The sequence below is a fragment of the Aquarana catesbeiana genome, linkage group LG04 (genome assembly GCF_042186555.1).
Source record: "Aquarana catesbeiana isolate 2022-GZ linkage group LG04, ASM4218655v1, whole genome shotgun sequence".
Lineage (NCBI taxonomy): Eukaryota > Metazoa > Chordata > Amphibia > Anura > Ranidae > Aquarana > Aquarana catesbeiana.
This window is the reverse complement of record NC_133327.1, coordinates 333277871-333292877: the sequence shown is the minus strand read 5'-3', so window position 1 is coordinate 333292877 and position 15007 is coordinate 333277871. Positions and strand designations below refer to the sequence as shown.

The following is a 15007-nucleotide window of genomic DNA, read 5'->3' as shown; positions in this document are numbered from 1 at the left end:
GTGTCTCAGCCAATGAGGGGGGAGAGTCCCAAACAGCTGAGTCTCTCATGCAACATTGCTGGATCGAGATGGGCTTAGGTAAGTATTAGGGGGTTGAGGGGGGCTGAGGCACACATAATTTTTTTATCTTAATGCATAGAATGCATTAAGATAAAAAACCTGCTGCCTTTACAACCACTTTAAACCTCGGTATAATAAACTTTGCTGATATTTTCACAAGCTCCCGTGTCAAGATCTGTCTGTTGAATATATATATATATATATATATATATATATATATATATATATATATACACTGTATTATTAGTTATAATATGGGAGATATTGCTGAATTCATTTTAAACATGGTATTTGATCCATCAAATCCAAAATAAAATTGCCAGTTGCCAATGTAGATATAATAAGTCAAAGACAGTTTAATAGTGTTAACGTCAGCTTCAAAAGTTGGTTGTAATTCAGGTACTGCTAATAATATAAAACAAACTCTACCCAGGCAGCATGCTATAAAGAAAGAAAGGGTAAATGCAATAGGAAGCACCCTCTGTCTGCCAACATGTTGAATTGCACTGCTGGCCTATGTCACTGTGTTCATTCTGTTATGAGATAGTAGTCCATCTGACACTTGTAGCCATATGCCATAAGGATAAGGAGTAGGTTTAGTGTGCATCACAATCAACATTAAGCTGTTTACAAATATTACCAAATCTCTAATATCTTTGTATTTCACTTAAAGCAATATATTCCACCTTATCTTGCCTTTTTTTGTCTTTCTTGTTTGCTGTTCCCATTTGCTTGCAAACCTTATAGGGACTGTAAGGAGAGCAGTGCTGCTGGTACACGTCTGCATCCCATATGCCTTGACATTTGTTTAAATTTGCACAGAAAGCAAAGCCCTAAAAGCGTGTAGCTGATTATTGGAGGTTGCAGTGGGGTGGGTGTGTGTGTTGCTTGTTCTTGTGCACTATCTATGTGTCAGTAGTGCTTCCCCCATTCTCCAACCACATCGCAGAGTAGTGGATCTTGCAGATTGTGCTGGTGATTGCTGGTGCCAGGACTAAAACAGATTAACACGTGATAAGAGGAGCAGCTTGATAAATGGGACCCTAGAGCACTGGGACCAGAGAAAAACACCAAGCAGACAATACACAACCTGGGAGCCCTGTCTGCTGCAACTGAACCAGAAAAACACAGCAAAAAAAAAAAAAAAAGAGATACGGGGAAAGCATCCTCAAGATTTGAGGCAGGATCAGCTGACCGAGCCTATAAATGTCATTGATGAGCGGCACATTTCTGTGTCAGTGGCAGGCTAGGGATGCTCTTAGGTACAAGAGAAGATCTCAATAGCATTGACTTGGTCTGATGTGTTTCCTAACAAGCAAGATCTGTACTAGAGATACATGAAGTGGATTAAGACGCCTCCTATCTTTATTGTTTGCATGCACTGGCAGAGGCTCGAGGTTTTCCGAAATCTTGGGTGATCGGAGCAGACTGTGTGTGTGACTTTATTGTGCTGCGCCCGGGGCAGTGTACTGTGCTAGCGGCGCTCTCTTCCCCTTCTCCCTCTTGGGGGCAGCAGTTCAGCACCACCGACTTCAGCAATAGCGACTTCAGCACCACCGCCAGTGGACAGCGCACGGCTCTGTCCGGTCTAATAAGTTCAACACAGAACGGCTGGCAAGGAAGGAGGCAAGCACAGCACAGCACAGGGAGCAGCCTTTTCATACGGTGGCATGTAAGGAACGGTAAGTCTTGCCTGTCCACGCCTGTATCTCTGCTTCCTTTTTAATCCCCATGCTTTTGTGCTATTTCTTTAGAAACCTTTTGTTCTTCTTTAGAGATGCTAGAGATTAGAAAGTTTGAACCTAGAACGTTTAGTGCTATCATTTTTAATCAGGAAGATGGAAAACAATCACAGTGTCACCAGCAAGGGGGCTAAATGAAAAGGAGCACATTAATATTGGATAAAGGATGTGTTTTACATGTCAGTGTCATGGAGATGTAAAGAGACTGTGAGCATGGAAGAGAGAGAGGAACCTACAGCTGGTGTACATAGATTTCCTACTATTCCTACTAGCCAAGGTCCATTAGAAGAATGCAGATATTTGATATATATATATATATATATATATATATATATATATATATATATATATATATATATATATATATATATATATATATATATATATATATATATTTATTTATTTTTTTTAAATAAGTAAGGTTGGTAAAATCACATTCAGTATCCAATATCAGGGGAAGTGGCAAATGGACTTGTTTATCAAGTGTATGTGTTTGTGCATGTTTGTGTGTGTTTGTGTGTGTGTGTTTTTGTGCGTGTTTGTGTGTGTTTGTACGTGTGTGTGTGTGTTGGTTTTGTTTTACCATCTTCTCATTACTACAAAAGCCAAATCAAATCACAATTAAAATCTAATTATATTGTGATCTGTAACATAAGGTCAGCATTAATTTCTTTTTTTTTAAATAAATGACTACCTTAGCCATAGCTACTGGAATCCCTATTAAATATGTTTTTAATGTGACCTGTAACGTAAGGGTATGACCTGTAATGTAAAGGGTAGTAGATATTATTATTATTATTATTATTATTATTATTATTTTTATAAATCTGTATCAAAGTCATATATAACCCCAAATAAATATGATTTTAACTCAACCTGCAAAATAGGGGTAGTGTTAAGTCATTTTTGTTTTAAACATTACTACTCAAGCCATATCTAATCCCAATTAAATAGGACTCTAACTTGACCTGTAACATAGAGGCAGTATTCATTCATTTTTGTTAATAAATGACTAACTTAACCATATCTAATCCCTATAAAATATGAATTCAATGTGACCTGTAACATAAAGGTAGTATTAATTCCTTTTTTATTTTATTTTTTTTTATAAATATCAAAGACATATCTAACTCCAAATATACATGATTTAAACTTGACCTGTGACACAGGGGTAATATTAAGTCATGTTTTAAAAACTTTAGTACTCAAGCCATATCTAATTCCAGTTAAATAGGACTCTAATTTGACCTATAACATAGAAGCAACATTAATTCATTTGTTTAATAAAATTACCACCTTAGCCATATCTAATCCCTATTAAATATGATTTTAATGTGACCTGTAACACAAGGGTAGTATTAATTCCTTTTTTTTTTTTTTTTTATAAATTACTATCAAAGACATATCTAACCCCAAATAAATATGATTTTAACTCGACCTGTAACATAGTGATAGTATTAAGTCATTTTTAAAAAAAACTTTACTACTCAAGCCATACCTAATCCCAATTAAATAGGACTCTAACTTGACCTGTAACATAGCAGTATTAATTAATTTCTTTAAATAAATTACTACCCAAACCATAAATAATCCCAATTAAATATGATTCTGGATGAACCATATTGAATTCTTACCTGTAACATAAGGGTAGTATTATTATTTTTTTTAAATAAATTACTATCAAAGCCATATCTAAAGCCAATTAAATATGATTTTAAATTCACCTGTAACATAGGGGTATTAGTAAGTTATTTTATTTTTATAGATACCTAAGCCATTTATAATTCCAATTTAATATGTATTAGAATAGTATGTGCCTATACCCCAATGTAGATTGGTATCAGTCCCTATGATACTAAATAGAAGCCCACAGAGGGTAAAAGGGAGGGGGGGAGTCAGGACTTTACGATATCAGCACCATATACAGAAGCATACAATATGAAGGAATATGACTATTGTATGCTTTTGTATATGGTGCTGGTATCGCAAAGTCCCATCTTCCCCCCCTCTCTTTTCCCCTCTGTGGACTTCTACCAACAAAATGATTCTAATGAGACCTGTAACATAAGGGTAGTATTTATTTTTTCATAAAGTACTCTCCAAGCCAAATCTAATCCCAATTAAAAAATATTCTAATATCACTTGTAATATAAGGGTAGTGTTTCTTCATTTTTTTTCTTTACTACCCAAGTCAAATCTAATTCCTATTAAATAGAACTCTAATATGGCCTCTAACATGAAGGTGGTATTTATTAATTTTTTTCATAAATTACCACCCAAGCCAAATCTAATCCCACCATCGTAATCTGTAACATAAGGGTAGTACTCATTCAACTATTTTCTTATGCCCTTATGTTATCTATGAAAGGTACCAAGATGACAGTGATCACAAGTTAATTGGTGTTTAATGAAATTATCATCAGAGTCGCACTGTATCTATGTTTAAATGACATTTTTTTTTTTTTTTATATTTTGCCATTTCACTCATAGGGATATAAGGAACAACCAAGATAGTGACATCACACATTCACAAGAGTTTGGTGTGTGTTCTTGTGCCAAATTGGAAAACTGGAGGTTCAGATGAAATATCTGGGTTGGGCATCTGTTGATAACTGTTGAATGAGAGGTTTCAGAAATGAGTCTGTCCCCTTACTGTGGAGTCTTGGGAGCTCATTATATGTGCTCTCCTAAAAGCTATATGGAATAAAACTTTGAGACATAAACAAAGGGATCACAAGTGTGAGAGACAAGTATGTAAAAAAACATTACAATAAAGGAAATGATAAAAAAAAGAATATTTTTAGTATGACGTATTATGGTTATGCAATCTGGCTTTCTCAAAGTAAAGGGCAATTATATATTTAATGCTATTTATTAGATATGTTTTTGCTGTACTAATAACTGTGAACCTTTTGTTAGATGCTATGAGGAGCTGTAGGCAGCCATTAACACAACAGAAAACATATCTAATGAGGTCAAGCCCAATATGTTTTAAGCTCAGACTTCATAACAGATACACTGCTAACATTAGGCAGAGTGTGCTACGTTAACAAAAGGTTTTCTATTGGTTATTCTCAAGGTTAGTGCCAAAACGCATGACCTGCATAGTTCTTTTGCATTTGCCATTGCAAAAAATTCTCAATCGCCATAAGAATGTTGCTTTTTTAACAATTGTGATACTTATAATGAAACAACATGTCAATTAGGATAGAAAGGCTGTCAAGAGAAATAAAGTTAGCTTAAAACAATACATAATACATAGTTTGGCACTTGGCTATGAATTAAAAAAAAACTCTCGCGTTTATATGCAAATCCTAAACCACTGTGTGTTAAATCATTAAATCTTTGAATTAAATGATGGTATGCTTTGCATATGTGATGAAATTTGTTTCAGTTGCTTTATTTGGACTTCTGCAGCATGCACCTAACACCTTTGCTTTTTCTTTGTTATCTTGACAGCAGTAATGGTCTTCATTGTAAAAATTATGGATAAGTTATACATGACTGGCTATGGGTTAATATGTAAGCATTACCTCTCTTTTATAGGAATTGGTGCATATGTGCATTCTCCTTTTTTCTACAACCATTGTTTAAACAGCCTATTGCCTACATACTGCTCATTAGTAAACTTTACAGAGTGCTAATTAATTTAAGCATAATAATGTATGCTAAATGTGCTTTGTACATAGAGCCTTGTAACTGGTTCAAGACATTCAGGTATTTGTTAGCAGGGCAAAACATGTGCTTGATTGAGGGAATATACTGTAAAATGTATGACTTAAAAGTGTATGTTTTCACTGGCTCTTACAGGGCACTTGCAGTGCATAATAATATATTTTATTGATTTTCTAGACAATCTTTGCTTCTACCAGTTTACAGTATTTGTCTTAGCAGAGCAGTATCTACCAGATGTAATAACAACATTAATACTCTTTTTTTTTATGAGCAATGTAGTGAAAACTGTTGTGTTATAGAAATGGTACCCACCCCCATCCTTCTGCTATCACATCTTCTGGTAACTTATGAACCTATATCTTGTAATCCTGAGTTAATCTGAAAAATGATCTTAACCACTTAAGCCCCGGACCATTTGGCTGCCCAAAGACCAGAGCACTTTTTGCGATTCGGCACTGTGTCAATTTAACTGACAATTGTGTGGTTGTGCGACCTGGCTGCCAAACAAAATTGATGTCCTTTTTTTCCCACAAATAGAGCTTTCTTTTGGTGGTATTTGATCACCTCTACGGTTTTTATTTTTTGCGCTATAAACAAAAAAATAGTGTCAATTTTGAAAAAACGCAATATTTTTTACTTTTTGCTATGATAAATATCCCCAAAAAATATATTAAAAAAAATGTTTTTCCTCAGTTTAGGCCGATACGTATTCTTCTGCATATTTTTGGTAAAAAATTGCAATAAGCGTTTATTGATTGGTTTGCGCAAAAGTTATAGCATCTACAAAATAGGGGATAGTTTTATGGCATTTTTATTAATAATTTTTTTATTTACTAGTAATGGCGGCGATCAGCGATTTTTATCATGACTATGACATTATGGCGGACAGATTGGACACTTTTGGCGCAATTATGGTACCATTCACGATTTTATACAGCGATCAGTGCAATTAAAAATGCATTGATTACTGTGTAAATGTGACTGGCAGTGAAGGGGTTAACCACTAGGTGGCGCTGTAGGGGTTAAAGTGTGTCCTATGGATTGATTCTAACTGTCGAGGGGAGGGGCTATGTGTGACATGACACTGATCACTGCTCCCGATTACAGGGAGCTGTGATCAGTGTCAGTGCCACTAGACAATGCTGATGTAAACAAGCATTTCCCCGTTCTTCTTCTCCGTGAGACGATCGCAGGTATCCCCGTGGACATCGAGTCTGCGGGACCCGCGATCACACTCACGCCTGCAAATCACTTCTTAAAGGGCAACGTACAGGTACATTAATCTGCCTGTACGTGCCCTTCTGACGACGTATATCGGTGTGAGCCGGTCGGCAAGTGGTTAAATTAGAAAAGATAGCATTTTATAATAATGGTGAATATATACTTAGTCCATGTGTCATAATTTGTATATATATATATATATATATATATATATATATATATATATATAGATATCTAGATATATCTATATATAGATATATCTAGATATCTATATATAGATATCTAGATATATCTATATATAGATATATCTAGATATCTATATATATATATATTTACATAAAAATTTATATGAGAGGTCATAAGGTCATGAAATCATTACAGATGGCCAACAGAGTTGCATTTTATTAAAGTAATGCAGGCAAAATAAGGAGTAAAACCCTACTTCTCGTAGTGTTGGAATTCACTGTCTTAGTGATAAGGAATTTGTTTTTCACCATTGCTCTTAGCATGAATTCTAACCCTTCAGAATTACCATAGTCAAAAAATATGACTATTATATATGGCCTTTAAATTCACATTAGCTTCTCAGGGAGTTTGATCATAAGGACCACGGATGTTTCAAAACATAATAAAACTAAATCTTCACAGTCTATTCTGTCCTGAAGGTGCTCAAGTTTGCAAAGTATGCCAACAGACTTGCCTTTCTTTGATATTGACTAAGATCACTTTAATATTGTAGATTTCACACTGTCTTCCATGATTCAATATTTATCAGACTAATGGAAGGCTCCTATTTACTGAATGCATTACAATTGGTTGAAATAACTACTCACCAATTTACTTTTATAAGATGGTTAAACGTTTGTAATCTCATCTTATTCATATGACTATGGGCATAGAAATCCATGCTGTATTGGTTGTCCCCATTGTAGTTATATCTGAAAAGCCTCTAGAGCAGTGGTCATCAACCCTGTCCTCAGGGCCCACTAACAGGCCAGGTTTGCAAGATAACTGAAATACATCACAGGTGATATAATTTGCTGCTCAGTGATTGCAGTATTCTAGTCTGCATCTCCCCAGGGTAATACATAAAACCTGGCCTGTTAGTGGGCCCTGAGGACAGGGTTGATGACCACTGCTCTAGAATATCCACAAAGGGCCTCCATACTTCTTTGAATTATGAAATTGTTTTGTTTTCAAAAAAGGATATTTGGAATCAACTTGCTTGTAAAGACCATTGAAAAGGAGCAAGCAAACACTTGTAAATCCTAGAAAAATACTTTTTACTTTGCTAAACACCTTACACATGTACACATATACACACTTCTTCTAGCCCTCTGTATATTGCTTTGTGTGATTACATTTTTATCCCTAATACATTCACCTTTAAAATACCTTAAGGTATGTAGATTTAAATAAGACTGGATATCACAAACACTTACGCTGGTAATATTTGTTTTAGAAATCACTATTTGGCCACTGTAGTCTTGATTACTGTTTTGAAAGTGTCAGAAAAAAAAAACTGTATGCAGTCTCTGTGGATTGTGCCATAACAATGCCTACGGGAAGTCTGAAAAATATGCATAGTGGGTGTGAGCTATTACTGTTGCTATTAAGAAGAATGGAAAAGTGAGAGTGAAATAAATGTTTATTTCCCTATGAATTCATGAACTTGTGTTGGCCAGTCATACCCAAGTCTTTGTTAATGAGATGTGAGGATCTTTGGATTTCTGTCAACATTCTTGGCTTTTAAAAGTGTTTTAGACTTTCAAATCACAACGACATTAACTGAATAATCATATGAAAGTTAAAATAGAGTTAGTAAAACTAACATTCATCAGAATCAGCTTTCAAAGAAAAAAGCTGTGTGTATATTTAAATAATTGGTATTCTTTTACTTCCCCTATTCATGTTGTGTGTTTATTTGAATTGGTGTATGTATATCATAACTAAACCATTGTTAGGTGCTTGTAGTCATGGCAATGCTAGCACCTAGAGCACACCCTGGAAACAAAGGATTATCTGGCCATTTAATAATTGTAGTGCTTTACCCTAAGGGAGCCAGTATTAGGTGTTTTCTATGTATCTGTGCAAGTTGCACTGGGATTTTAAAGTTCTTATGCCCTGGAGCAAAGGGCTTTCTGTGTTTTGGTAATATAACAAGGAAATAGCATACATTTTCTGATCATATATATATATATATATATATATATATATATATATATATATATATATATATATATGTTATTCATATCCATTTTTGCAATAATGTATTTAAACTGCTTAATACAAAGTAAGGTTTTATTTTGAGCAAGGAATGCAAGCAATTGCAATGAAAAGTAATGTGGTTTGAATATGACATACTGATGCCCAGCTTTCAGGAAGCACGCTAATAACATTAGTGATTTATAGGGGACACATTGTCTACGGATCTATTGTTTCATAAGTGCCACGTGTTCTGTTAAATGCTATTTCACATACAAATCAGCCATTTAATATTTCCATTAGCATAGTACATTATAATCCATCACAGTAGTCCTTACCACATTAAAGCTTATCTCCAAAGTTGCATTTTACCTTTTTCCATTTTATGATGATTGCCAACTTCCACAATCTCCTATATGGTCAACTATTAAATGACAATAATTTTATTATGTGTGATTGATTTATGTAGAATGCTATACAGGTATACTGCTGGGGCAGCAGGGAAAAAGGTTACCTCGCTCCCATATTCCATAGAGAGGGTTAGAATAAAGACTAAAAGTTACTCATCATACAAAGTACAAATCTCATTTGAGTCAGTTAACATAAAACACATTAGAAGGTGAATTCAATAAGAATGGCTAGTTTAGTTTATGAATGTATATATGTATTTTAAGTCTGGGTTCACACTATTGCGAATTGGATGTGGGTTTCCCTGCATCCAATTTGCATGTTAGGGGACTGTGACCAGCTCTCAATGGAGCCGGTTCACACTGCTCCGGGACGGCTGCAGAGCGAATTGCACAGCATCTTCTGGTCCCTTTCAGGTCTGAATTCAGCCAAAAATTCGGACCGAAATCGGACCTGAAATGGTGAACAGGGATGCACCGGATCCCTGCTGTGAAACGCTCAGTGCGTCAGCGTGAACCAAGCCTAAACAGTGGTCTTCATCTGGTGGCTCAGGTTCTGCATGCTCATGTAAAGTCAAATTGTATACCAGCAGAAAAACGTAAGTGCTTTTCTAAAAAAAAAAATGTCGATAGCAACTTTATACTTAGGGTAGATCACCATATTATGTTGCTCCAGGGGATGTTTAAAGTATAATTAAAAGGAAAACTTTTTTTAGTTTTGGATACAGTAGAGAGGGATTAGAACACCTGTTAATTTTTCATACAGGTGCATCTCCAAAAATTTGAATATCATCAAAAAGTTCATTTATTTCAGTAATTCATTGCAAAAAGTGAAAAGCATATTATATAGATTCATTAAACACAGAGTGATATATTTCAAGCATTTCTTTCTTTTAACTTTGATGATTATGGCTTACAGCTAGTGAAAACCCCAAATATTGTGAAAAAGTTCAATATTATAGACTCATGGTGTACCACTCTAATCAACTAATTAACTCAAAACACCTGTAAAGGTTTCCTGAGCCTTTAAATGGTCTCTCAGTCTGGTTCAGTAGGTTACACAGTCTTGGGGAAGACTGCTGACTTGACAGTTGTCCAGAAGACAGTCATTGACACAAAAGTCACAAAAGGTCATTGCTAAAGAAGCTGACTGTTCACAGAGTGCTGTATCCAAGCATATTAATGGAAAGTTGAGTGAAAGGAAAAGGTGTGGTAGAAAAAGGTGCACAAGCAACAGGGATAACCGCAGCCTTGAAAGGATTGTAAAGCAAAGGCCATTCAAGAATTTGGGGGAAATTTACAAGGAGTGGACTACGGCTAGTGTCAGTGCTTCAAGAGCCACTACACATGCAAACATATCCAGGACATGCGCTACAACTGTCACATTCCTTGCGTCAAGCCACCCCTGAACCAGAAACAACTTCAGAAGCGTCTTACCTGGGCTAAGGAGAAAAAAGACTGGACTGTTGCTCAGTGGTCCAAAGTCCTCTTCTTGGATGAACGTAATCCTTGCATTTCCTTTGGAATCAAGGTCCCAGAGTCTGGAGGAAGAGTGGAGAGGAACAGAATCCAAGTTGAATGAGGTCCAGTGTGAATTTTCCACAGTCAGTGATGATTTTGGGATCCATGTCATCTGCTGGTGTTGGTCCACTGTGTTTTATCAAGTCCAAAGTCATGCTTTCCTCTGTTGAACAGATTTATCGAGATGCTGACTTAATTTTCCAGCAGGACTTGGCACCTGCCCACACTGCCATTAGAACCAATACCTGGTTTAGCGAGTATGGCGTCGCTGTGCTTGATTGACCAGCAAACTCGCCTGACCTAAACTCCATGGAGAATCTGTGGAGTATTGTCAACAATGCAGACAAGCTCAAGGCCACTGTCAAAACAACCTGGGCTTCCATAACACCTCAGCAGTGCCACAGGCTGCCATGCCTAATTGATGCAGTAATTCATGCAAAAGGAACTCCGACCAAGTATTGAGTGCATACTATACTGTACATGGTCATACTTCTCAGTAAGCCAACATTTCTGTATTAAAAATCCTTTTTTATTGGTCTTATGTAACATTCTAATTTTCTAAGATACTGAATTTTGAGTTTTCACTAGCTGTAAGCCATAATCATCAAAATTAAAATAAAGAAATCTTTGAAATATATCACTCTCTTTGTAATGAATCTATATAATATATGAATTACACTTTTTGAATTGAATTACTAAAATAAATTAACTTTTTGATGATATTCTATTTTTTTGAGATGCACCTGTATATGTCTGTGCCCCCATTAAGTAGACTCACTGTCTGTATTTGTCCTGTTTACCAATATATTTGAAAATATGAGAAAATAAACAAAAATTCCAAATTTTGCGTTGTACCCAGAACAGCAATAGAGGGGAAATCTTCCAAAGAGGACACTAGTTCTGGTGACTCTTGTGTCAACCAGGGATTCCCTTACATTGAAGGGATTTCATATCACTTCCTGTCTTGCTTATGGGACAGGAAGATTAGGAAAATCTTTACAATTGGACACAGATGGCAAAAAAAACTTGACAAGGGTTATAAACCTCCCTTACTCTAAAATGAAAAAAATAGTTTCCCCCTAGTTGCACTTCAACAGGGACTACATTCCAAATGAAACTGATCTCAGTTGTGCATGCATGTAATAGAGTTAAATCATTTCCTGATTTCTATCATTGTCTATAGTATTGGAGCATAACCATTTACAACTTGCCTCGTTTTCCATTATTTACATCCCAGCTTTAGGCATGGTAAAGTAGTGAACTTCATTATGGAATTCTGCATTTATTTCTATGGAGAATTCAGTTGGTGGTCAGACTATTTTAACAGCCAGAATATGAGTATGGAAACAAGCCTGTAAGGTTGAGTGCTTTGATAAAGTAGTAGAATCTCTATAGCTAAGAATTATGATAAATTGTAGATTATAGTAACTGCTTAGAGTCCTCCCAATACCAAGTGATCATTTGTGGGAGACGTATGGTTTGCGGTGCTATAGTTATGACATGATTGTGAACAATATATTGTTGTACATCACACATCTTGTTAACAAGGCTAGTGATGAACAGTACAGTGGTACTCTCATTGCTTAATCCAGCTGAAAACAGAGCTCATATGTTGGAGTGGAGTAACAGCCAACATTAAATTTAATGCAATTAAAGTGTGAATATTTCACAATATTCTTTCACACTGCATCAGCTTACTTGCAAATCATGGTAATATGCTAATTTTCAGTGGTAGCAAAGCATCCTATAGACCTGTTTAAGCACATATATTTGTTACCAGGTAAATACAGTTATTGCTTTCATCTTGACTTTCACATATTTCTTAGATGCCTAGTATTTATTTAACTAAATTTGAACTAGCACTTCTTTTTTGTATCTATCACATTTAATGCCCAATGTATTTCCCATTTTAACAGTATTATGTAATGATGAAAATAAATTAATAAAACAGGCTATAAAGTAAAATTTGTTTTGGCCTGGGACAGGCTTGGTATAATAGTTTTTGTCACAAGAGACACAGGACTGGCCCCAGTAAGTGTGCATTTTATGTGTTGTTGCACTGTCTCTTTGTTGACTACGTGATTGTTTTTTGCATTTGCAAAAAAGGCTTGTCACAGTAGTGACTTCCTGCTGTGATATCTTGTCTGCAATTCTGTAGGAGAAATGGAACCTATAACATTTTGCAAAAAGTGACAATTACTGGTTTCTGAAGACATACTTAAGAGGGTTACAGAGCACATTGCTGTAAGCATAGGAGCTAGGTGAGGGGGAGATACTTAGCTTTGACCAGTGTATCACTTAGGGCTAGGTGCTTGCCTTGCTACCAGTCCTGCATCCCCTTTTTGTACCTATATCATTGGAGCATGGACCTCATTCTGCTGCAGAGACTGCCATTTGTTGTAGTCATCTTCATGTTGGGGAGTGCTGTGTGTTTCCAGCAACTCCCCCCAAACAGCATGCAAGGGCATGTAGTGACTTTTTTCTCTCAATCTTTTGAATGCACGGTATATGCTTACGTATTCAGTATGTTGGTATCTGCTTAATGAAGGCCAAGAGTAATAACTAGTGACATGAAGAAGGACAGTGAGATAAAAATATTGCACAGTGATTAAATGTTGCCAAACAAGCTGTTTTGCATCATAAACTTGAGGCTAACAGTTTTTCTGGTCAGTCGTCATTTATTATGTATGGTTACCTCACCTAACCTACTCTGTAAATTACCATCTAGATTTAGTTGTTCCTGTCCTAAAGTTAGTCAAATATATCCTGCAAAGCCAAATACTATTTTACTCAAGTTCAGTTAGATCTTACCTTCATGAATGCTGTGCTTGGGGTCAATTTCAAATATCCTTAGGATTTCAGGCATTGCATTAGGGTATTAGGGGAAGCCCCAGCTATAAAGCCTGAAGAAGTTATTCTTTAAAAATCAGGGCTGGACTGGGGCAAAAATGTGGCCCTGGACTTCACCCAGACTGGCCCAGGGCACAACACATCAGGGTATGGTACATCAGGGCACAGCACATCAGGGTACAGAGCCCAGCACATCAGGGCACAAGGCACATCAGGGTACAACACATCAGAGTACAACACACCAGGCCACATCAGGGTACAACACACCAGGCCACATCAGGGTACAACACACCAGGCCACATCAGGGTACAGGGCACAGCACATCAGGGTACAGAGCCCAGCACATCAGGGTACAGAGCCCAGCACATCAGCGTACAGGGCACAGCACCTCAGGGTTCAGAGCCCAGCACATCAGTGTACAGGGCACATCAGGGCACAACACATCAGGGTACAGAGCCCAGCACATCAGGGTACAGCACATCAGGGTACAGAGCCCAGCACATTAGGGTATAGGACATCAGGGCACAACACATCAGGATACAGAGCCCAGCACATCAGGGCACAAGGCATATTAGGGTACAGCACACCAGGCCACATCAGGGTACAGGGCACAGCACATCAGGGTACAGAGCCCAGCACATCAGGGTACAGGACATCAGGGCACAGCACATCAGGGTACAGAGCCCAGCACATCAGGGCACAGCACATAAGGGTACAGAGCCCGGCACATTAGGGCATAGCACATCAGGGTACAGCACATCAGGCCACATCAGGATACAGGGCACAGCACATCAGGGTACAGAACCCAGCACATAAGTGTACAGGGCACATCAGGGCACATCAGGGTACAGGACACAGCACATCAGGCCACATGGCACATCAGGGCACAGGGCACATAGCACATCAGGGCACATGGCACATCAGGGCATGGGGCACATCAGGGTACAGAGCCCAGCACATCAGGGTACAGGACATCAGGGCACAGAACATCAGGGTACAGAGCCCAGCACATCAGGGTACAGAGCCCAGCACATCAGGGCACAGCACATCAGGGTAAAGCACACCAGGCCACATCAGGGTACAGGGCACAGCACATCAGGGTATAGAGCCCAGCACATCAGTGTACAGGGCACATTATGGCACATCAGGGTACAGGGCATAGCACATCAGGCCACATGGCACATCAGGGCACGGGGCACATCGGGGCACATAGCACATCAGGGCACATCAGGGCTCGGGCACATGGCACATCGGGGCACATCAGGGCTCGGGGCACATCAGAGCACATTATGGCACATGGCACATCAGGGCACATGGCACATTATG

At 37.5% G+C, this 15007-nt stretch overlaps 1 protein-coding gene across 2 annotated transcripts in view; it reads left to right on the top strand.

Annotated features, from left to right (window-relative positions):
• Window positions 1-809: 809 nt before the first annotated feature.
• CNR1 (cannabinoid receptor 1) overlaps window positions 810-15007 on the top strand; it is a 119709-nt gene continuing 105511 nt past the window's right edge. For both annotated transcript variants that reach the window (XM_073626918.1, XM_073626920.1), the window contains exon 1: window positions 810-1742. The gene's annotated coding sequence lies outside the window, so the exon portion shown is untranslated. The remainder of the gene's footprint in view (window positions 1743-15007) is intronic.